Source organism: Ceratotherium simum, chromosome 25 (assembly GCF_057802395.1).
Source record: "Ceratotherium simum simum isolate JZ-2026a chromosome 25, ASM5780239v1, whole genome shotgun sequence".
Classification (NCBI taxonomy): Eukaryota; Metazoa; Chordata; class Mammalia; order Perissodactyla; family Rhinocerotidae; genus Ceratotherium; species Ceratotherium simum.
In genome coordinates, this window is record NC_141924.1 from 4,389,703 (window position 1) to 4,412,498 (window position 22,796).

Sequence of the window (22,796 nt, forward strand, 5' to 3'; positions counted from 1 at the left end):
TATTTTATTTATTTATTTATTTATTTTTATAATTTTATTTATTTATTTATTTTTCCCCCAAAGCCCCAGTAGATAGTTGTATGTCATAGTTGCACATCCTTCTAGTTGCTGCATGTGGGATGCGGCCTCAGCATGGCCGGAGAAGCAGTGCATCAGTGTGCACCCGGGATCCGAACCCGGGCCGCCAGCAGCGGAGTGCGCGCACTTAACGGCTAAGCCACGGGGCCGGCCCTAATATTGTTTTAAATTTCAAAGTAAATGAACTATTAGACTATACTTTAAAAATCTACCCCTTCCTCAGAGATGCTGCTAAGCTTCCTTGGGTCTATACCTGATATTCTGATATATCTCTTTGGGTATAAACCTGAGATCTTGATACAAATCCTTGGTTATACACCTAAAACTCTAATATGCCTCCTTGGGTCTACGCCTGAGACTCTGCTATACCTCCTTGGGTGAATATCCAAGAATCTGATATATTTCCTTGGATATATACCTGAGAACCTGATACAGCTCCTGTGTATATGCCCGAGAGTCTGAAATACCTCCTTCCCCTCACATATACTCAAATCCCTGCTTAAACTCAACACTGATATCTATCAAAAAACCCGTGTTTATCAAGATTATATAAGATTGTTCTGAGTTCGTTTTGAATCTTGGAGGGTATGATACTATCAAATTTTCACATAAAATATTGTTGTCAATTCTGACATAATGTTAGAATAAATGAGTGCTGAATAAAATAGGAGAGGAAGATTTTTAAACAGACTATTTTTTAAGGTACTAAAGGGATAAAAAAATGATAAAAGGATTCATCCACTAGGAAGACATGATGATCCTAAATATGTATGTACCAAACAACAAAGCCTCAAAATACATGAAACAAAAAATGATAGAGCTGAAAGGAGAAATAGATACATCCACTATTATAGTTGGGGACTTCAACACCCTCCTGTTAGCAACCAATACAATTACTAGACATAAAGTCAGCAAGGTTATAGAAGATCTGAACAACATAATTAACCAATAGCCTCTAACTGACATAAATAGAACACTCCAACCAACAACAGCAGAATACACTTTTTTTTCAAGCGCCCACAGAACATCCACCAAGACAAATCATATCCTGGGCCATTAAACAAACTTCAACAAATTTTAAAGAATTGAAACCTTATAGGGTGTATTTTCTAATCACAATGGAATCAAACTAGAAGTTAATAACAGAAACATAACAAGAAAATCTCTAAATATTTGAAAATTAATCAAACACTTCTAAATAATCTATGGGTCAAGAGGAAGTCACAAAGGAAATTTAAAAATACACAGAATGGAATGAAAATAAAAATACAACATATCAAAATATGTGGGATGCAGTAAAAGCAGTGCTGAGAGGAAAATTATAGCATTAAATGCTTACAGTAGAGAAGATGAAAGGTCTTAGATCAATAATCTAAGTTCCTACCTCAAAAAACTATAAAAATAATAGCAAAATAAACCCAAAGCAAGCAGAAGGAAGGAAATAATAAAGATAAGAGCAGCAATCAATGAGACTGAAATCAGGAAAACAATAGAGGAAGTCAATGCAACAAAAAGCTGGTTCTTTGGGGGGGAAAATCAATAAAATTGATAAACCTCTAGCAAGACTGACAAAAATGAAAAGATAACATACAAATCACCAATATCAGGAATGAAATGGGAGCTCATTACAGATCCTTCAACCAGTAAAAAGTTAATAACATATGACTACAAACAATTTAAGCCTCATAAATTCCACAGCTTAGAAGAAATGGACCAATTCCTTGAAACCTACAACTACCAAAATTTAACCAAGATGAAACAGACAATCTCAGTAGCTCTATAACCATTTAGAAATTGAATTTGTGATAAAAAATCCCCTGAAAAAGAAATTTCCAGGCCCAGATGTTTTCACTGGAAAATTCTACCAAACATTTAAAGAAGAATTAACACCATACCAACTTTATACAATTTCTTCCAAAAAAACAGAAGAGGAGGAAATACTTCCCCGCTCATTTTCATGAAGCTAGTATTACTCTGATACCAAAACCGGACAAAGCCAGTACAAAACCGCAACAATAACAACAAACAAAAACTACAAGCCAATTTTGTTTGTGAGCTTAGACATAAAAATCCTCAACAAAATATTAGCAAATCAAATCCAAAAATGTATAAAAAGAATTTACACAGTTACCAAGTGGGATTTATTCCAGGTATGCAAGACTGGTTTAACATTCAAAAATCAATCATTGTAATCCACCATATCAACAGACTAAAGAAGAAAAATCATATTATCATATTAATTAATGCAGAAGGATTTTATAAAATCTAACACCCATGCATAACAAAAACTCAGAGCAAGTTTGGAATAGAGAAGATCTATCTCAACTTGATAAAGAACATCTACAAAATCTTAACATCATAGTCAATGGTGGAAGAGTGAATTGCTTTCCCCCTAAGATCAGGAAAGAGGAAAGGAAGTCCACTTGCACCACACCGTTCAACATAGTGCTGGAAGTTCTAGCCACTGTAATAAGCTAAGAAAAAAAATAAAAGGCATACAGATAAAAAGGAAGAAATAAAACCATTCTTATTTGCAGGTGACATGATTGTCTAGGTAGAAAATCCCCAGGAATCTACAAAAAACTTCTTGTAACTAGTGAGTTAGTTCAGCACGGTTGCAAGATCAACACACAAAGATAAATTACATTTCTATCTACTAATAGTAAACATGCAGAAATGAAAATTTAAAACAATGCCATTTATAGTCACTCTGAAGAAAATGAAATACTTAGGTATAAGCTCAACAAAACATATACAGGATCTGTATACTGAAAATTACAAAGTGCTGATGAAAAAAATCAAAGACCTAAATAAAAAAGAAACATACTGTGCTCACTGACTGGAAGATTCAACACAATAAAGATGTTAATTCTCCCCAAACTACAGGTTTAATATAGTTCTATCAAAATCCCAGCAAACATAGACAGATTTACTCTTAAATTTGTATGGAAAGGTGCGTGCCCTCGAAGGGCTAAAACAATCATGACAAGGAAGAGTAAGGTGGGAGGAATGACCCTAATATTAAGAGCTACTTGGTAATCAAGACGGTGTGGTGTTGGCGAAGGGACAGACACACAGACCAATGGAACAAACTAGAAAACCCTAAAATAGACCCACACAAATATGCCCAACTGATTTTTCACAAAAATGAAAAAGCAATTCAATGGAGGAATGACAGCCTTTTCAACAAATGGCACTGGAACAACTGGACACCCATAATAAAAAAAATGAACCTCAACCCAAGTGTTACCTCTTACATAAGAATTAACTCAAAATGGACCATGGACTTAAATGTAGAATGTAAAATCATAAAACTTTTAGAAAAAACATAGAGGAAAATCTTCAAGATCTATGGCTAAGTAAAGAGTTCTTAGGCTTGACACCAGACGCACGATTCCTAAAAATAAAAACTGATAAATTAGACCTCATCAAAATTAAAAATGCTTAGTCTGTAAAAGGCCCTATGAAGAGGATAAAAAGACAAGTACAGTTTGGGTGAAAATATTTGCAAACCAAATATCTGACAAAGAATAATTATCTCCAATATATAAAGAACTTTCAAAACTGAATAATAAAAAAAAATCCAATTAGAAAATGAGCAAAAGACATGAAGAGACATTTTACCAAAGAGGATATACAGATGACAAAATAATCACATGAAAAGATGTTCCACATCATTAGCCTCTAGGGATTTGTAGACGAAAATCACAATGAGCTATCACTGCACACCTATCAGAACAGCTAAAATAAAAAATAGCAACAACACCAAATGTTGGTGAGGATGCAGACAAATAGGATCACTCAGACAGTGCTGGTGGGAATGTAAAATGGTACAGCCACTCTGGAAAGCAGTTGGGCAGTTTCTTATCAAACTAAACGTACAACTACCATATGACCCAGCAATTGCCTCTTGGGCATTTATCCCAGTGAAATGAAAACTTACATTCATGCAAAAATCTGTACACACACCAAGAGCACAAGTAACAACAACAACAAAAAATTAATAAATTGGGCATCAAAATTTAAAATTTTTGTGCTATAAACACTAACATCAAGAAAGTGAAAAGACAATTCACCAAATGGGAGAAAATATTTGTAAATCATACATCTGATAAGAGACTTGTATCCAGAACATATAAAGCACTCTTACAACTCAACAATAAAAGGACAAATATCCTATTTTAAAAATGGGCAAAGGATTTATTATTTATTATTATTATTTTTTGTGTGTGTGAGGAAGATCAGGCCTGAGCTAACATTCGTGCTAATCCTCCTCTTTTTGCCGAGGAAGACCGGCTCTGAGCTAACATCTATTGCCAATCCTACTCCTTTTTCTCCCCAAAACCCCAGTAGACAGTTGTATGTCATAGTTGCACATCCTTCTAGTTGCTGTATGTGGGACGCGGCCTCAGCGTGGCTGGACAAGCGGTGCGTTGGTGCGCACCCGGGATCCGAACCCGGGCCGCCAGTAGCGGAGCGCGAGTACTTAACCGCTAAGCCACGGGGCCGGCCCTGGGCAAAGGATTTAAATACACATTTTTCCCAAGAAGATACACGAATGGCCAATAGGCACTTGAAAAGATGCTCAGTGTCATTAGTCATCAGGGAAATGCAAATCAAAACCAGAATGAAGTACCACATCACATCCACTAGGATGCTATATTTAAAAAGACAGACAATAACAAGTGTTGGCAAAGATGTGGAGAAATTGGAACCCTTACACATTTGCTAGCGAGATTGTAAAATCATGTTGCCATTTGGAAAACAGTTTGGCAGTTCCTCAAAAGAGTTAAACTTAGAGTTACCATATGACACAGCAATTACACCTCTAGAGAAATGAAAACATACATCTACACAAAAACTTGAACAAGAATGTTCAAAGCAGCATTATAAATATAATTAAATAAAATATAAATAAAAGGAAATGAAGTAATTCATGCTACAACATGGAAGACCCTTGAACTGTACACTTTAAACCAGTGTTGTATGGTATATAGATTACATCTCAACCGAGCTATTTGAAACAAAAACAGAAAACCAGTACATAAATGTTCATAGCAGCTTTATTCATCATAACCCAAAACTGGATGCAACCTCGATGTCCTCAGATGGGTGAATGGTTCCACGAACTGTGTACATCCACTCCATTGACTACCACTCAGCAATAAAAAGGAGTGAATTACTGATACACCCAACAACTGGGATGAATCTCATCGGAGTTATGCTGAGTGAAAAAAGCCAGTCCCCAAAAGTGACATATCATATGATTCATTATACAACTTTCTTGAAACAACAAAGTGACGAAATGGAGAACAGATTGCCAGGAATAAGGAAGGGGCAGGGGTGGGAGGTGTCACTGTGACTATCAGAGGACAGCTTTTACGAGGGATCTCTGGGTGTGAAAATGTTCTGTGTCTGGACGGCATCAATGTCGACATCCTTACTGTGAGACTATACTACTGTTTTCCAAAATGTTACCACTGGGGACTCTGGTAAAGAGGACTGGGCATCTCTCTATATTATTTCTTACAACTGCACGTGACTACAATTATCTCAAAATTTAAAAATGTTTTCATTTTAAAAAAGCACTAAAAGGGAGGTAAATTAGGAGTGATATTTTAAGACTAGGTGAGCTGTTACTCATATTTTCTGATCTGCAGCTTTCAGAATCCAAACGTGGTAATAAATGTAGGTAGGATATATACTGAAGGAATTGTCTTTTTTGTTTATTTGTTTGCTTTTTCACTAGTACAAAGAACACTGTAAACTCTTTATCATATTCACTTATGATTAACATTCTACCAATCTGCTTTTCTTTATGGGTGGGTGGGGGGGGAGAGAGGGAGAGGGAGGGGAGGGGAGAGGGAGGGGAGGGGAGGGAGAGGGAGAGGGAGGGGAGGGGAGGGGAGGGGAGGAGGGGAGGGGAGGAGGGAGGGAGGGGGAGAGGGAGGAGGGAGGGGAGAGGGAGGGGAGAGGGAGAGGGAGGGGAGGGGAGAGGGAGAGGAGGGGAGGGGAGGGAGGGAGGGGAGGGAGGGGAGAGGGGAGGAGAGGGAGGGGAGAGGGAGGGGAGGGAGGGGAGAGGGAGGGGAGGAGGGAGGGAGAGGGAGAGGGAGGGGGAGGGAGGAAGAGAGGGAGAGGGAGAGGGAGAGGGAGGGGGAGGGAGAGGGAGGGGGAGGGGGAGAGGGAGAGGGAATCTGGAGGTACTTACATAAGCATGGCCCCAACTCCCTCAATACTGAAGTATGTGTTTGCTAAGAATAAGGATATTCTCTTACGCACCACAGTACCCTTACCAATTTCAGGAAATTTAACAGAGATACAACACTTTAATCTATGATTCATAGTCAAATTTTGTCAGCTGACCCAATAATGTCCTTGACAGCATTTTTTCCCTCCAGTACAGGATCCAGTCTAGGGTCAGATTTGGCATTTTGTTGTCATTTCTTTTAATCTGAAACACTGTCACAGCTTTTCTTTGTCTTTTATGATATTAACATTTTTAAGGAATATTATTTCCACCTCTCCTCCCATTTTTAAATAGAATGTAGAAACTGCTTTAATACCTATTTTTACTAAATCCTACTTTCGGGAGGTATCTGCACAGAAGAACCAACACCTGATGGGAACCTCTGACGGGCGGTATCCTCGTCCATTCTGAAGCTGGCCTCTTCCCCAGGCTCCCAGCCTCTCTAGCAACTTTCACACCCTCGGTTTTGTCAGTCTGCCAGCTGGAAATGTTTACAAGCCTTTCCTCTTTGGAACCAGGGGTTCCTGGAGCCACACAGCTTCAATTCCTACTCACCATGACTAATAAAAGAAAGCTGGAAACATAATTATTCTGTAAATTCCCAAAAAGAAGAGAGTAAAAGAACAGAAACAAAATTTACCCAACATTGATTTTAAGCAGCTCGACATAATTTACACATTTAGCAAATGTTAGTAACAATAAACCGGGTGGCTTCTTCAATGGCCTGTTGTAGAACAAATACTTTTCTAAAGAAACAAGGATGAATGCAACTTAAAGTGACAAGAACACTCAGGGAACAGAAGAAATCTGTTTACGAAAAAAAATTTGAATTTTCTGCTATAAAGTAAAGCTCTGCATAAAAATAAGAGACACAGGGAACCTACGAAGAGTTTATTCGTACTCGTAACACCCAGTGCTGGGGATCTGAAGACGGAGACAGTCGCGTTTCTGGGGTAACTGATTATGCGCTTCCGTGGGGCCAAACGCAGGAGGGAGCATGCCAAGGCACCTGTCAGAGGAACAACGCTTTATATGCAGGCGGCTCCGCATGGCCGCCACCAAGAGGGCACATCTGAGCCGGGAACAGCTGTCAACATGCCGTGTACCCAGCATGCCCTGATGTGACCTTGGTCTTTTACGTCTGCACAAAGTTACAGCTTAGGGCCTTTGGATGGTCTGGTTTGTTTGCTTGTTTTTTGTTTTGAAACACTGTTTTCTTCTTAAATCACCTGCAACCATCCTGTCTCCACCCCGGCCACAGCATCACTCCCTCCCACCTGGACTCCTGCAACAGCCTCCTAATACCTCCTCCGATGGCTGGCTCCCCTCTCCAGGGGGCACAAGCGTTGCTGCCAGCTGCATCCTGAAGTACAGCTCTGATCATACCACCCCCTGCCTAGGGACCTCTCTGAAAAGCATCAGTCCCAAATACCCAGATTTGCAGGTAAGGAAACAGACCAAGGACAAGCAACATCCAAGGTCACACAGCTGCTTACATGCCAGGCTGGACCTCAAGTCATGGCTTCCCTGTGCCCACCTGCTGGCCCACGCAGTGCAGCGCTCTCCCACAGCACCACTTTGCCTGTCCAAGCCGCACACCTTCAGGACCTTTGTAAGCCCTGTTCGCCTCATGACCAGCCTGCAGCTTCTGTCCCTGGCCCCTGACCAGCCAGAGGGAGCCTAGAACAGCTAAATCGAGTATATCACATCCCCACTCCAAACCCTCCTCCCCTGGGGCTGCTTTCTCATGGCGTACAACCAGAACCTTTACAATGCCCCCAAAGCCCTCCACGGTGACCTGCTGCCACCTCTCCTCAGTGACCTCATGTCCTCTTCCTTTCTGGGACGTTCCTTCCTCCTTGCACGAGCCCGGCCTGGCTGCCTGCTCTGCCAGAACGCTCCCCATCCTGGCGTCTGCCCAGCCATGCTCTCACTTTCTTCCAGTCCTTCCTCAAATGTCACTTTCTCAGCGAAGCCACCCTTGGCCATCCTTGCAGCCCTCTCCCTCCCTGGTGCTCCTGACCTACTCACCGTCTCCATGCTGGCTTCCCCCCTGCACTTAGCATCTTCGAAGAATACACCAGGCCCTGTACCCACTCACCATGCTTATCATCTGTCTCTCCTGCAGTGCTCTAGGAGAAAAGGGACTCTGTGGGGTTTGCCCACTTATGTACCCCCAGTGTTTAGAATGATGCCTGGCACTGAGAAGGAGCTTAATAAATATTTGATGAAGCTTGATCCTGAATGAATCAATCTTCTCTTCACTTCCCTTTGCAAACCCTGTACTCTGGCCAAAAGAAACTACTCAGCATTTGCCAGACTCACCTCACGCTTCCCAGCCTCTACACTTTGTTCTATTCCTTTACCTGGAATGCCTCCCATTGCCACATATTTTAGTGTGTACCCATTGCCACATATTTTAGTGTGTACCAATTCCTCCCAAAAGCCTTCCTGGATCCACCCAGGTGGAAGGACCCTGCCCCTCCTCTGCACCCCAACTGCTCACATCACAGGTGTTGACTGATGCCTTTTCTGCCCAAATATCTGTAACTCCTTATGACAGAATTCACCTCGGCCACCGTCCTCTCCTATACACAGCAGGTATTCAATAAATATTGACTGAATGATCGAACTTTGGTGCTACATTCTGAACACTGTTCCCTTTCTTACAAAATAAAACTCTTACCATTTTAAATAATGAACCTATGAAAGGAGCTTACACAGAGGACACCACCAGTGTTTAAAGGGCAAAGGCTGGGCATAGAACAAATGCTTTTCTAAAGAAAAAAGGAGGAATGCACCTTAAAGTGAGAAGTATGCTAAGGGAACAGAAATAAGCTAAGAAAAAAAATGGAAATTTCTACTATAAAGTCCCTGAAGTGCATCCTAGGACATTCTGGGAGAGGGTGCATTTAGGGGCTGCAGGGCCCTTTAAACTGTCTGTCATCAGTTCTGAGAGTCCGCACTGTTCAGCTGGACACAGTGGAGATGCCTGCACGTACTTGGTGTTGGATGTCAGCCTCCCTGGCGTGGCACACTAGGCCTTTCTACAGAGAACTGACACCCTTCCAGTACTGAGTTGTCTCTTCCATGAACATGGTATAGCCGCCTAGTTATCTGGCTGTATTTGATTTCTCTCGATAGTGTAATCAGTTTTCTGAGTTGAGGTCTTGCATAACGTTTTTAGATTTATACCTAGGTGTACAATATATAAATATATATATATTTTATTTAATTTCTAATTAATAGACTTTTTTAGAGCAGTTTTAGGTTTACAGAAAAATTGAGTGGAAAGTACAAAGAGTTCCCATATACCCCCTCTTCACTCCCCCTCCACGGTTTTCCTATTGGTAACATCTTGGTACATTTGTTACCACTGCCAATACCAATATACTATTATTAACTGAAGTCCATGGTTTACATTACGGCTCACACTTGGTCTTGTACATTCTATAGGTTTTGACAAATGTATAATGACACGTATCCACCATTACAGTATCATACAGAGTAGTTTCACTGCCCTAAAAATCCTCTGTGCTCCCCCATTCATCCCTCTTTCCCCTAACCCCTGGCAACCCCTGATCTTTTTACTGTCTCCATAGTTTTGCCTTTTTCAGAATGTCAGATAGTTGGAATCATACAGTGTGTAGCCTTTTCAGAATGGCTTCTTTCAGGTATATGATACTTTTGAGAGTAATGTCAGTGATATCATTTGCCAAAATGTTTCCCAAAGTGGCTGTACCATTTTACATTCCCATCGTCAGTGTATGAGTGTTCCTGTTGTTCCACGTCCCCAGAAACACTTGGTCAGTCTCTAATTGTAGCCATTCTAGTTAGTGCGGAGTGATATCTCTCTGCTACTAATAGTGATATCTACTACTGTTAATTTGCATTTTCCTAATGACTAATGATGTTGAACATCTTTTCATGTGCTTACTTGCCATCCAGTGCCCTTTGCTGAAGAGTCTGTTGAAATCTTTTGTCCATTTTTGCTTTAATTCTTAATTGAGTTGTTTGTCTTCTCAGTGAATGGTAAGATTTCTTTATATATTCCAGATACCAGCCCTTTGTCAGATATATGTTTTGCAAATATTTCCTCCAAGTCTGTGGCTTGCGTTTTCATTTTCTTAAGTGTCTTTTGATGAGCAAAAGTTTATGATTTTGATGAAGTCCAATTTATTAATTTTTCCTTTTATACTTCACGCTTTTTGAATCATATATAAGAAATCTTTGCTAAACCTCAAATCACTAAGATTTCTTTATGTTTTCTTCCCGAAGTTTTATAGTTTAAACTCTTACAATTAGGTCTATGCCCCATTTCAAGTTCTTCTTCTTCTTTTTGTAAATACAGTGTAAGGTGAGAGTTGAGGTTTGTTCTTTCACATATGGCTATCCAACTGTTGCAGCACCATTTGTTGAAAAGATTATCTTTTCCCACTGTGTGACTTGGCACTTTGTTGAAAATCAATTGACCATATATGTAGGTCTATTTCTGGACTTGCTATTCTGTTCCATTCTCTGTCAGTTTTCACAGCAATAACATATTGTCTTGATTACTGTAGCTCGACCACAATTCTTGAAATCAGGTAGTCTAAGTCCTCCAACTGTGTTCTTCTTTTTCAAAGTTGTTTTAGCTGCTCCAGGTCCTTTGCATTTCCACATAATTTCAGAATTAGCTTGTCAAATTCTACAAATAGGCATGCTGAGATTCTATCCTGACCACTTTGAATCTGTAGATCATTTTTGGAAGAATGTTTTGTAGATTTCATTGTACAGTCTCATGCATTTTATCCCTAAGAATTTCATATTTTTTGACGCTTGATTACTTTTTAAATGTTAAACTAACCTTGTATTCCTGGAATAAATCCACCTTTCAGAACATTGAAGATGTCTTTTCATTGTCGTCTGGCTTCCACTGTTTTGGTTGAGAAATTATCTCTGAATTGTTGCTCCTTTGAAAGTTTTTTTTTTTTTAAACCTCTTGCTTCCTTTAAGATTATCTCTTTGTCTTTGCTTTTTTCAGAAATTTTACTGTAGTGTGTCTAGGTATGGATTTTTTCTTGTTTCTAATTCTGCTTGTAGTTCTTTGGGGTTCTTGAATTTGTGACTTGATGTCTTTCATCAGTGTTGGACTAACTTCAGCCACTCTCTCTTTAAATATTGCTTTTACCCTATTCTCTCTCTCATCTTCCTAGGATTCCAATTACACGTATGACATAATTCTTCACTATATCCTCTATATTTTTATTTCCATCCTTTTGTCTCTTTACATTTCATTTTAGATATTTTTTCTAACCTATCTTATAATTCACCAGTTCTCTCATCAGTTGTGTCTACTTTGCTATTACTTCTACCTCCAGAGTATGTAATTTCAGCTTTTGTATTTTTTAGTTTTATAATTTCTACTTGGTCATTTTTCAAATCAATGTCCTTTTAAAAAATACAATTTCTAGTACTCTATCAAAATTATCAATCTTATCTTTCATCTTCTTGAATATAGCAAGCAACACTATTTTAAGATTTATGTTTTATAATCTAATATTTAGAGTCATATGGATCTGTTGCCATCATCTATTATTTCTGCTGGTTGATAAGGACTTCTCTCCTCATATGCTTGGTGGGTTTTGTTGTGTGTCATTATGGTAAAACACTCTTGATTTGCACGGTAGTGCAAGACGATAAAGAGAATCATGCAAGCAGAAATTGTGCAAAGTCATTTTACTAATTAATGGTAAAGATTACAACTGCTCCTCAATCTTTAAAATTTTTGTCACAACATTAAAATATCTCTTATTATCAGTTGTAAATGCACAGGGAAATAAAAAATACAGTAAAACTAGTATTTATTTAGTACACTGTAATTTACAACATTAAGAACACTGAGAACTGAAGTGGTTTATTTCCTTCTAAAAAACTTATCAAGAGTAGTTTGAACCATGCTTGCCTTCCTCTCACTGTATCACTTACAATGTGGAGTGAACATCTTTTCTATGCCTTAGCAAACTATCACACTCCTAAGTTTGGATCAGCTTCCAACATTTTACCCTTTGCACTTTCAATGTCATGACCTACCTTAGAGAGTTCCTTGAATGTGAAATTTTTTGGCTGGGATCACTTCCTCGAGGACATCTTCATCTTGTCCATCATGACCACTTTCCTCCTTTATGTTGACAAGTCACTTTTACTAAGTTCCCGTCTGACCGTCTAGAGTCTCCAGGATGGCAGCAGTGTCCACATTCCCATGACAGCTGTTTTTTCTATTCCTCCATTTACGTTTGATTCTAATTTTACTTCCGGCGTTATCATTTTTCACTTATTGGCTGTACTTTTCTCTTTGTTGGCCAATTCCTCTTTCACTTTTCCATTTCTATAAAACGTGATGAGGGCTTACCACTGGGAGACAAGGGGGCAACACAACTAATGCTTTGCTGTGGGTGAGTGAATTGAATGACAGACGCAGGGACCAATCACAGACCGACTTTGAAAGGCGTGATGAGATTGGTCATTGATCCTTATGCATATCTGTTATCTGTGTAGTGATTCGTGGACTGGAGAGCTGGGAGCAAAGACTGTAATTTATGTAACTGCTCACAGTTCTTATGCTTGGTGACTGAAATTTGAGCCGTGTTGTTGGGAGCCTGGTGTTATTTAACTAACGGTGGTCATTGAAATTTGTGCATAATGGAACCATGCAAGGCAAGGACTGCCTATATTTGAAATTTTATTCTTAGAATCAGAGGCCTGGGGTGCTGCTTTGCTCCTCCAGAGAGGTTGTTCGTTTGCTTCTGCAGGCATCAGCGGTCCTAGCAACCTGGGATCACCTTAATCCAACCTCAAGGATTGAGATTAGTTAGAACTGGGCTTCAGTCCTTGAGAAGCTGATCGATTTCCAGACCACCTGTATTCCTAGGGGGCAGCTTTTTGGGGTCCCAACCCAAAGTCTGAGATATTTACCACGGTTTTCCCTTCTTACAGGTTTTATATCGAAATGTTGAGTCCTAGCCCCACAGAAGTGTTACTAGGTTCTTAACTGCTCCTTCCATAAACTGGCCAACACCCCAGGGACAAAACGACCACAAATGTCAAGTTTCTACCTTCTCCAGACCTCAGCCTGGCAATCATTCACTACCTCGTGAGCTCTCCAATGCCCCAGCATATGTTTCAAGACTCTGTCCACCTTTTCGACTTGACGTCCAAACTACTAAGCTGTTATCAGAAGTGGAGCCGACATCTTAACGTTTACAAACCATTTAATAATCGTGAATACTTATTAGCTCCACAGTTTGAAATAGCGATTTTTCTCTTTAGTTTTTACTTCCAGAGCTACCAAGAAGTATTTCTGTACTCTTCAATAAAATCCACAGACTGGAATATAGGGAAACAATGAGATGTCCTTAAGGTTTTGCTCACAGTCAGGCAATATTACTCAAATAACAACTTTCTAACAAAAGGCTAATAAAATTTTAGGACAGAAAAATTGTCATCTTGTCAACAAGCACGAGGGCACAGACCATTAAGCAGAGAGGAAGGCTCTGTTCATTCCACAGATAGTTTTAGGTGCCTCCTATGCTGGGCCATGTTGAAGCCACTTTGGGTACCGGAGTGAAGGAAACAGACAAATATCCCTGCCCTCGTGGAGCTGCCGCTCCAGGGAGGGACACAGAGGAGACAAGCAATTAAAGCATATGCCACGTTAGATGGAGACAATGGGGGGCAGGGGGGCAGAGAAGACCTCCCCCGTGGGGAATGAGTACACTCAGAACATCCTTCCTTCTACGAACAGGGACACAGAGCTGGGAGAGCCCATGGGCCCCACCACCTCCTGGCACTCTAGCCCCCTCCACAGCTGGCCCCCTCGGCAGCCACAGCGCGAGCTTTCCCCTTGGCATCAGCCTAATGGAGGGAAGGAAGGAGCCACCATGCTCTTCATTCGTTCACTATCCTTCCTAATGTCACTCTCGTAAAACTCTCAACACCTGGGCGAGGTCCATATTACCTGCCCTACTTCAGCTGCCTAAGGCATCAGGCAACGCTGGCCACCACTTTTTATCTTTGATGTTATAGATTTGCCCTTAATTGACAGAGGTGGACACTGAACAGGTCACCCAGACTCGAGTATGGACAGGACACATTTAGTGGTCTCAATACCCCACACTTCCTTGAGCAGGTGTTAGTTGCCAGGAGACTGTGAGTTCCATGAGGGCAAGACCACGGTGTGGTGCCAAATAAAGGCCCCCAAAGATGTCCATGTGCCAATCCTGGAGCCTGTGGATAGAGTACCTTGCATGGCAAAGGGGACTCTGCAGAGGTGATTAAAAGTACCATTATGGGTTGATCTGTGTCCCCCCAAAAAGATACATCCAAGTCTTAACCTCCAGTCCTTCAGAATGTGATCTTATTGCAAATAGGATCTTTGCAGATGTAATTATGATGAGGCCATACTGGAGTGGGGGGCCCTTAATCCAATATGACTCATGTCCTATTATGCGAAGGGGAAATTTGGACACAGACACACACACGGAGAACCCATGTGATGACCCAGACAGAGACTGGAGAGATGCTTCTACAAGCCAAAGAACGTCCCAGGTTGACGGCCACCACCAGAAGTTAAGAGGAGGCAAGGAAGGATTCTCCTCAGCGTCTCAGAGGGAGCGCAGCCTGCTGACACCTGGATTTCGGACTTCTGGCCTCTGGAACTTCGAGAGAGTAAATTTCTGTTTTTAAAGCCCCCCCAGATTGTGGTGCTTTGTTACAACGGCCCCAGGAGACTGAGGTACAGGTACAGACCTCGAGATGGGAGATTAGCCTGCATTACCCAGGTGGGCCCAGTCAGATCTTGGAGCTCTTAAAAGCAGAGAACTTTCTCTGGTTGAAATGAGACAGAAGAGAAGGGAAGTCAGAGAGATACAGAGCATGAAAAGGACTTGACCCACAGTGCTGGTTTTGGCAACGAAGGGGCCACGAGCAAAGGGATGTGGGCACCTCTCGCTGACAACCAGCGAGGAAACGGGGACCAGAGACGGCTTTCAAAACTCACAGAACTGTACATCTAAAATGTATGTAAATTATACCTCAATAAACTTGACTTAAAAAAAACCTCAAACCCATCTGCGTTGCCTGGTTTTTGGGGAGCCTGACAGAAAGAGGCAAGTCTGGTGTTGGAAGCCGGCCCAACAAATCATCACGCCCATGGCGGAGGGCAGCCAGCCCTGCTCCCACGTGACAGGGCTCATGACCCCCTGGGCAGGACAGAGCTGCCTCCCTCCCCCTGCCCTGGCCACAAAGCAAGAAGCCTGCCTGCCCTCGAAGGCACTGACATCACTCACTGTCTATTATCCTAGGAATGGGGCTCCCATTCGTCTAGGAAATAATCTGCCTCATTCACTTCTATCAAACCAAATGGTGTCAAGCTAACAGCACACACGATCCAGCTCATGTCCCTTCAAGTCTGGAAGCGATTACCACGCTCCTATGATTAAGAAAGACTCACTGCTCCGAAGGCGTATCTGCTCTGAATGCTGGAACTACTGACGACACAGAAGGCAGACGCTGTGACTAAACGTGCAGTGTTTCCTGATTATAAGTCATCAGATGCATGATGAGAGTCAACATCCACCTAAGATTTAGACTCTGCTGACCTAAGCAGGTCAAAAGGACTCCACCTGAGCACTTAATGCCTTTAAGATAAGACTCAGAACTAAAATGGTTTCTGAAATTTCTTGGGTGATTTTTATTTACTGTTTCCCCTCTCCCAACCTAGTTCCTTTAGGGAATTTTAAAGACAAACATTTACTGGGCTGCAAGTTCAGATTACAGTTAGAACGCTGCTGCCCCCCGCCTCCTGCGCTGGCTCTTACCACGCGCACCTTCCCGGGCTTCGTACCGCCTCCCCTCTTAGCCTGCGGGGCGTGCTCAGCGCGTCAGGCAGTGCTCTATAATGGCAGGGAACCGTGCCTGCTGTGTTTCCAGCACCATCCCCAGCACCCCGAACACTGCCTGGCATGGAGTAGGGGCTCAGCAAATATCTGGTAAATGAATGAATGAGCTCAGGAATAAACGACTGAAGTACTCAATGAACGGCTGCTGAAGTGAAGGCAGAATACGTCAAATCAGAGAGATTCAAGCTGCTGTAGGGTTTCTGAGGGACAAAACTCCTGCATCAAGGAAGGCTTCACGAGGGAGGTGGCGTTTGATTAGGACTTGACGGAATCTCAAACGGAGGGTGGCCCCAGAGGAGCGGCAGGCTCATAGCGCAGGTCCTGCAGCACCTGCTGGCAGCACACTCCAGGAGGATGGGGAGCCAGGCAGCTATGGTCCCCCCAACCTTGGGTCCGCAACTCATCAACTCACGTGGGAGAGTGACTTTCATCAAGCCACCATGCAAATGAACCCATAATGCACGTGTGCTTTGAAGAAAAAGCACCAAGCTTCTAAGTGCTTGTATCAGAGAGATCGACCTAGTTGAGAGAGGTTTCCCTAAGAAAGTAATTGTAAGCTGAGATCTCCAGGGTAGAGGTTATGGGGGTGACATGGGGGACGAGGGTCAGGATAAGGGAGTGTCCCAGGCATGAACGAGGAAGCAGGGTGCGTGGGAGGAACCGGCAGTGTAGAAAGAGTGTCGGCCCCTGAGAATCAGGGCCAGGCCTTCCTAGTCATGACAGGAGCTGATAAATGAGGATGGGCGAGTCAATGTTAAGGCTGCAGAGTTAACAATAAGCAAAGAACCACCTATAGAGGTCTTACTATGTGCCAGGTACCACCCTCCATGGAAAGCACTAGTATTCACCCCATCTGTCCACGAGGAAACGGAGGCGCAGGCCAGAGGAGCAGTCCGTGCGAGTCCAAGAGCTGAGGGTTGGGACCCTACACTCGTCCTTGCCTCTACTACCCCAGCAGAGGCCACTTACTGGACAGGGAGGAAAACCTCCCTTTCCTCGTTCTTGGAAAATGCTGGTGGCTCAGACCCGGACATTCTGAGTTTGAATCTCGGGGAGGGTCACTGGTGGTGTCAGGATGGCCAGTGGATGCCGGGCCTGAGGTCGTGACACGGATGACAAAGTGCAGGGGTCTCTAGGGAGGTGGCAAGGCTAGCTGGATCCAGGCCACCGTGGAGATGAAATGCTGGCACAGGGAGGGAAAGCCAGGAGCACTCAGAGGTAGGTATACACAGACAACCAGAAAGTGAACGTCCGTTCCCTGGTCCCTTGGCATTTCAACTTCACGTGTGTAAATATGACGACGGCAGCTATCTTAGAATAACAGGTGGATGGATGTGTTAATACCTTATGTTGGATTTTCATCTTTTCATCTCTTAAAAGTAATTCCTTTTCTGAGTTCTGAGTTTTAATTGCTTGCTCTTATCTTTCAGACGTTTCATTCTTAAAGAGACTGAACCAGATCTGATACAATTGGGCATGTATCTTTCTGAAATACCTTCTAGAAAACAGCTTACCCTACTTAGAAAGCCCACATTTGAATTCATTCATGCCAAACACAGTAACTGACTGCTTTCTAGGTGTGTGCTCTTTTATCAGTCCATGATTAAGCCGCGGATATATCTGGGTTTTTTTCCTTCCCGATTCTTCTTTCTCTCAAGTCTTGTGCTTCTATTAGTATTAAAGATTATCGGCAGTCCTTGAATGTGGTTAAATATTCACCTTCACTTAGACTTCTGACCTAGACGCTAAAAGCTAACCGTGTTAGATTCATCTAAGTAAAGAGAATGGAGCAGGAAAAAAAGTAGACAATTTTCTGTTTCCAGAAGGAAAGAAAAATATCGTTATTTTTCTCTTCTTATATTGATATCCTGCTAAATACTCTGTATCCTCTATATTCACAAACAGAGGCCAGGACTTTGGAATAATTACTACTGCCCTTCACTGAAAGCCTTCCACTCCTGTCACCATCCGCTGTCACCCTTAGCCAGAAACTGTAACCTTCTTTCTGTTCAACACACCAGCTCTGGATCGGTACTTCCTGTCTCTTCGCTGACAGTTATGATCTTTGGCTTCCAGGCTGCTCCGGGGGTGGGTCAGCATCCTTCATGGCCATTGGTGATCAACCTCCTGTCTCTTTCAGAACCCCGACCCCACAGAACTGAGTGCACGCACCTTCACCCACCTTCTTCCCTGGGTCTAGAACCTTCTTTCTCTGGCTTGGACAAACTCTCCAGGCACCAACACTTCCACCCCACCTTATTTTGTCACACATGCGCTTTTAACCCTGTTTGTGCTGGTCTTTTCTCTCAAGGAACATCAGTTTCAAGTGCATTTAAATACTCCAATACCTTTCTCTTCTTCACGCCTCTTATTTTTCAAAGCCTTCTTCGGGCATCACCCCCCATTAAGCTCTCATTGTCACTATCTCTGCACAGTTGAATTTTTTTAAAACTACTTGTCTCGGGCCAGCCCCGTGGCTTAGCGGTTAAGTGCGCGCGCTCCGCTGCTGGCGGCCCGGGTTCGGATCCCGGGCGCGCACCACGCGCACCGACGCACCGCTTCTCCGGCCATGCTGAGGCCGCGTCCCACATACAGCAACTAGAAGGATGTGCAGCTATGACATACAACAATCTACTGGGGCTTTGGGGGGAAAATAAATAAATAAAATCTTTAAAAAAAAAAAAACTACTTGTCTCTTTCAGGACTCCTCACTGAATACAATGATTAGATTTATTTCATGATTTGAGAACTACAGCAAGAGAATGTTCCTTTCTGGAAAATGCTCTCAACAAGGGAGTTTTCCTAGAGAAAGAAGAGAACAAAGGTCGTTTTCCGAACTTGCGTGCACTTTGGTCTGCCTGCTGTGAACCCTCAGGAGGGCTCGGCACAGACCACGAGCAGAAGGTCCCTTGCCCAGATCTGGTGACAGACTCGGTAACGTTTTTCAAAGTGGAAAATAAACGCAATCATAATACTTAAGCAAAACAGCCCCCTCACAAATCCTAACATCCAAGGCAGCCAGAAACACATCAAATACTGCCGTTTGTTTCTAGTATAAATAACTTCCACACACACAGAGATGATTCTGTTTAAACCAAATTTCAAATTTCTCTGAACAATCTTCCTTTTAAACATCATTCATATTAATCTCATCCCCAGTGCACAGAAAAACAGAAATACAAAGTGAGTGGACAGTGAATAAATAAGATACTAACCCAGTCATCAAGTTGTCCCACAAACTGAGCCAAAATGAGACTGCAGTCTAGAATTTATCAAATGTACTGATAATCCCAGACAGAGAGGAATATGCTCCTCGTGTTGGCAGCCTAACAGATGTCAACTTGTCCGATAAGGAAAGCTGCCAGAAAATGCTTCTAAAAATTCTTCCACTAAGAAAAATCCCATCTAACATACAGGTAATAGAAGAAAACCCGCCTTCAGATAATCAAGATTTGGTTGTCCCTTGATTCCGCAATCCTGTATTTTATAAGCCTTATTGGTTAATTGTAAATATGCATTTAAATACTCATATAAGGCTGACAACTAACTTCTTAGAATGTCTCAGAAAGGGACATATCCACATGTCAACCTCTAAACTACTGGTTCTCTTTTACTAGAGCTTGGCGATTTGTCACCTCCGTGTGGTTATCACATAACTACAGACTTATTTAGTTACAAATGGCTGCAGGAAAACCTGGGGCCTCACTCACTCTTAAAAATGGGGAAAAAAAGGAACTACAATACGCTGTTTACTTAATTTTATTACAATTGCAAATCATTCCTATGAAGCTCATAATCTTTGAGACAATTAGTCCTTCTGTATTTGCTTTCCTAACTCTCACTATTCAAAGTGATACTTCTTCAAAAGTTCACTTGGGGTCTCTAAGTTAAAGCGTAAATCAAGCAGATCAGAATAGAAACCGCCACTCCTCTTTTATTTGCAAATCTCTTAAAATACAGCAAAATAAACGCAGTCAGATGAGTCCTGGATCACAGAAGATATTTAATCTACGTTTTCTCCAATTTCTCCTGTGCATGTGTCATCTCCACAATTGGAGTGTCTGCAGGACTCCTGCCGTGTTAAACCTAAGCACTTCCTACTCACAAAGGTTTAAACATACCTCTTCCCGATGGAGTCTGTGGTTTGGAATTTGAATGCGTGATCTCGCAGAAAGAAAGAGCATTTTACTTAATTAGATTCTCAAACCATCTCATAAAAAGTCTATTTAATGCATAACATACCCCAAACCTAGTGATAATTACCCACAGAATCATTTCAACTGCAATCACCACCTAGATAACACCAACGCAATGGGAACTTCACGTGGAAGTCCAGCGTGGCGTGCAGAAACACCCGTCTGGTGCTGATGGAAGAACATGTTCTTGCCATCCCAGGTAGGAGGGAAGCTGCAAAATGCCAAGGGGGAATTCTCTTGCAGAGGGCAGGTCTGCTGTCTCTATACTTAAGTGCCCCAGGCCAGCTCCCCGCCACATTGGAGTACCAGAGAAAACACAGAGGCCCATCAATAAATATTAGTTGAATTAAATTCTGTTTATCGCGTGTTTGTTAATGAACATTTACAAGTACCTACTCAGTATACAGGACCAGCTGGGCAGAAATGAGCAACACATACTCTGTTCTCAGCGAGTTAGACTCAGCAGGGAAAGTGAGGCTGGCAAGGAACCGTGATGCAGGACGGCAACTAGGTACCGCCCAACACGGTCACGCCCAAGTCCAGGAAGATTTCACGGAGCCTGCGATTCCGCAGATCCCCCAAGGATCAGGAATAGCCCTTTGCATGGTCTAGCTATACCCGAGTAAGGACAATGCAAAATGTATTACCACCAAAACCTGAGGGCATGTCGATGTTCAGAGAAAGCACGAACCACACATATTTTGTTGTTACTGGTGTAGAATTCTTGTTTACCTATTCAAAAAGAAAAAGAAAATTTTTTTTGTGTATGGAGGGGAGGTGTGTTTCTTTCTGAAAGCCTTTGAAAATCGTAAAATGGTCAGAGCAAAAATAAGACAGGGGTCAGGTGTGGCTGAGTGAGAGGTGCAGGCAGTTCAGGGCGTGGCTTCCTCCTCTGAGAGACACCTCCTGGGCTGCATATGGTTTTTTGCATTTTATAAAGAATCTTCATGGAGCCAGCCCTGATCACCTAGCAGCCAAAGGTCGGCGTGCTCCACTTCTGCAGTCCAGGTTCAGTTCCCAGGCATGGAACTACACTACTCGTCTGTCAGTAGCCATGCTGTGGTGGTGGCTCACATAGAAGAACCCAAACTTACAACTGTGTACTGGGGCTTTGGGGGGCAAAAGAAGAAAAAAGGAGGAAGATTGGCAAAACATGTTAGCTTAGGGCAAATCTTCCCCTGCACAAAAAAAAAAGGAATCTTCACGTAAGCCACCCCTTTGAGCCTTCCAACCCTTCAGAGGTAGAATGAAAAGGAACTCCGTTTTCTGATGAGAAAACAGCAGTTTAGAGAGGTGGACAAAATCCCCAGGCCTGTCAGGCAGCAGCTACAGGACGAGAATCCAAATCTCATGATTAATGGCCTAACGCCTTTTCCACTATAACAAGCTGCTTCCCTGACGCAAACCAAAATTTTCAAATGTTTTTTCTTATATATATGCTGATCTCAACACAAATGCAGCTCAACCACAAACAGCTACAACAGGGCTGACCCAGTGAGGAGTAAGTTCTTCACTTTTTAGACACCACAATGTCACCACTACAAGATGCTAAGTAATTAAACACTCTAGAAACAAAGAACAAACATACCTCCAGATAATGAGCAAATCAGACTAGTTACGTCTGCTACAGAACAGGCCGGAAAATTTGTACCATGTGTCCATTTCCCTAAGCAGCTCACTACATGCCAGCAACAGAAATCCTGGGAAGAAGAAACAAGTTCTTTTAAATAGGTCCCATGGGACATCTAGGACTTTTCCTATTTGGTTCTTGCCTTAAAACTATCTTAACACCAAGGTGGAAATTAACATTCTTTGCCCAATTTTCCCTAAGCACATGGCCTTAGTGGTGAGCTGGCTGTTCTAGGTAGTCAATAAGGCAGAAATAACAGATACAGCAAATGTCTATCCTACAAACAGAAACTATGCCTTTTTCTTGAAATGTCTATGAAATATTTAAAAGACTGACACTACACCAAGCCACCAAAAACAGAAATACAAACAGAGGCCCTCAAATTCCAAAAAGGCAGAAATTCTACAGGCCACATCCTCCAACTGCCACGTGACAAAATTACTACAATTGTTCAACAAAAATGCCAGCCACTTGGAAGCTGACACTCAACCTATGTGCCACTAAGACTATTTCCATTCACACACAGAGACCGTGAGAGAGGAAAAGAGAGGAGAATCTGACATATTTAAAATCTGTTCACATTAAGCAAAGAAACATTTTAATAAAAATTTTTTAAAAGATTACCTAAAGAATATTTATTACAAAAACACAGATGCTCATAGATAGCATGCAAGAAAAAAAGCACTGTTACCAATCACTAAACAGAA

At 42.2% G+C, this 22,796-nt stretch overlaps 1 protein-coding gene across 2 annotated transcripts in view; it reads right to left on the reverse strand.

Annotated features, from left to right (window-relative positions):
• PPARA (peroxisome proliferator activated receptor alpha) overlaps window positions 1-22,796 on the reverse strand; it is a 61,876-nt gene that overhangs the window by 36,741 nt on the left and 2,339 nt on the right. The window lies entirely within an intron of this gene.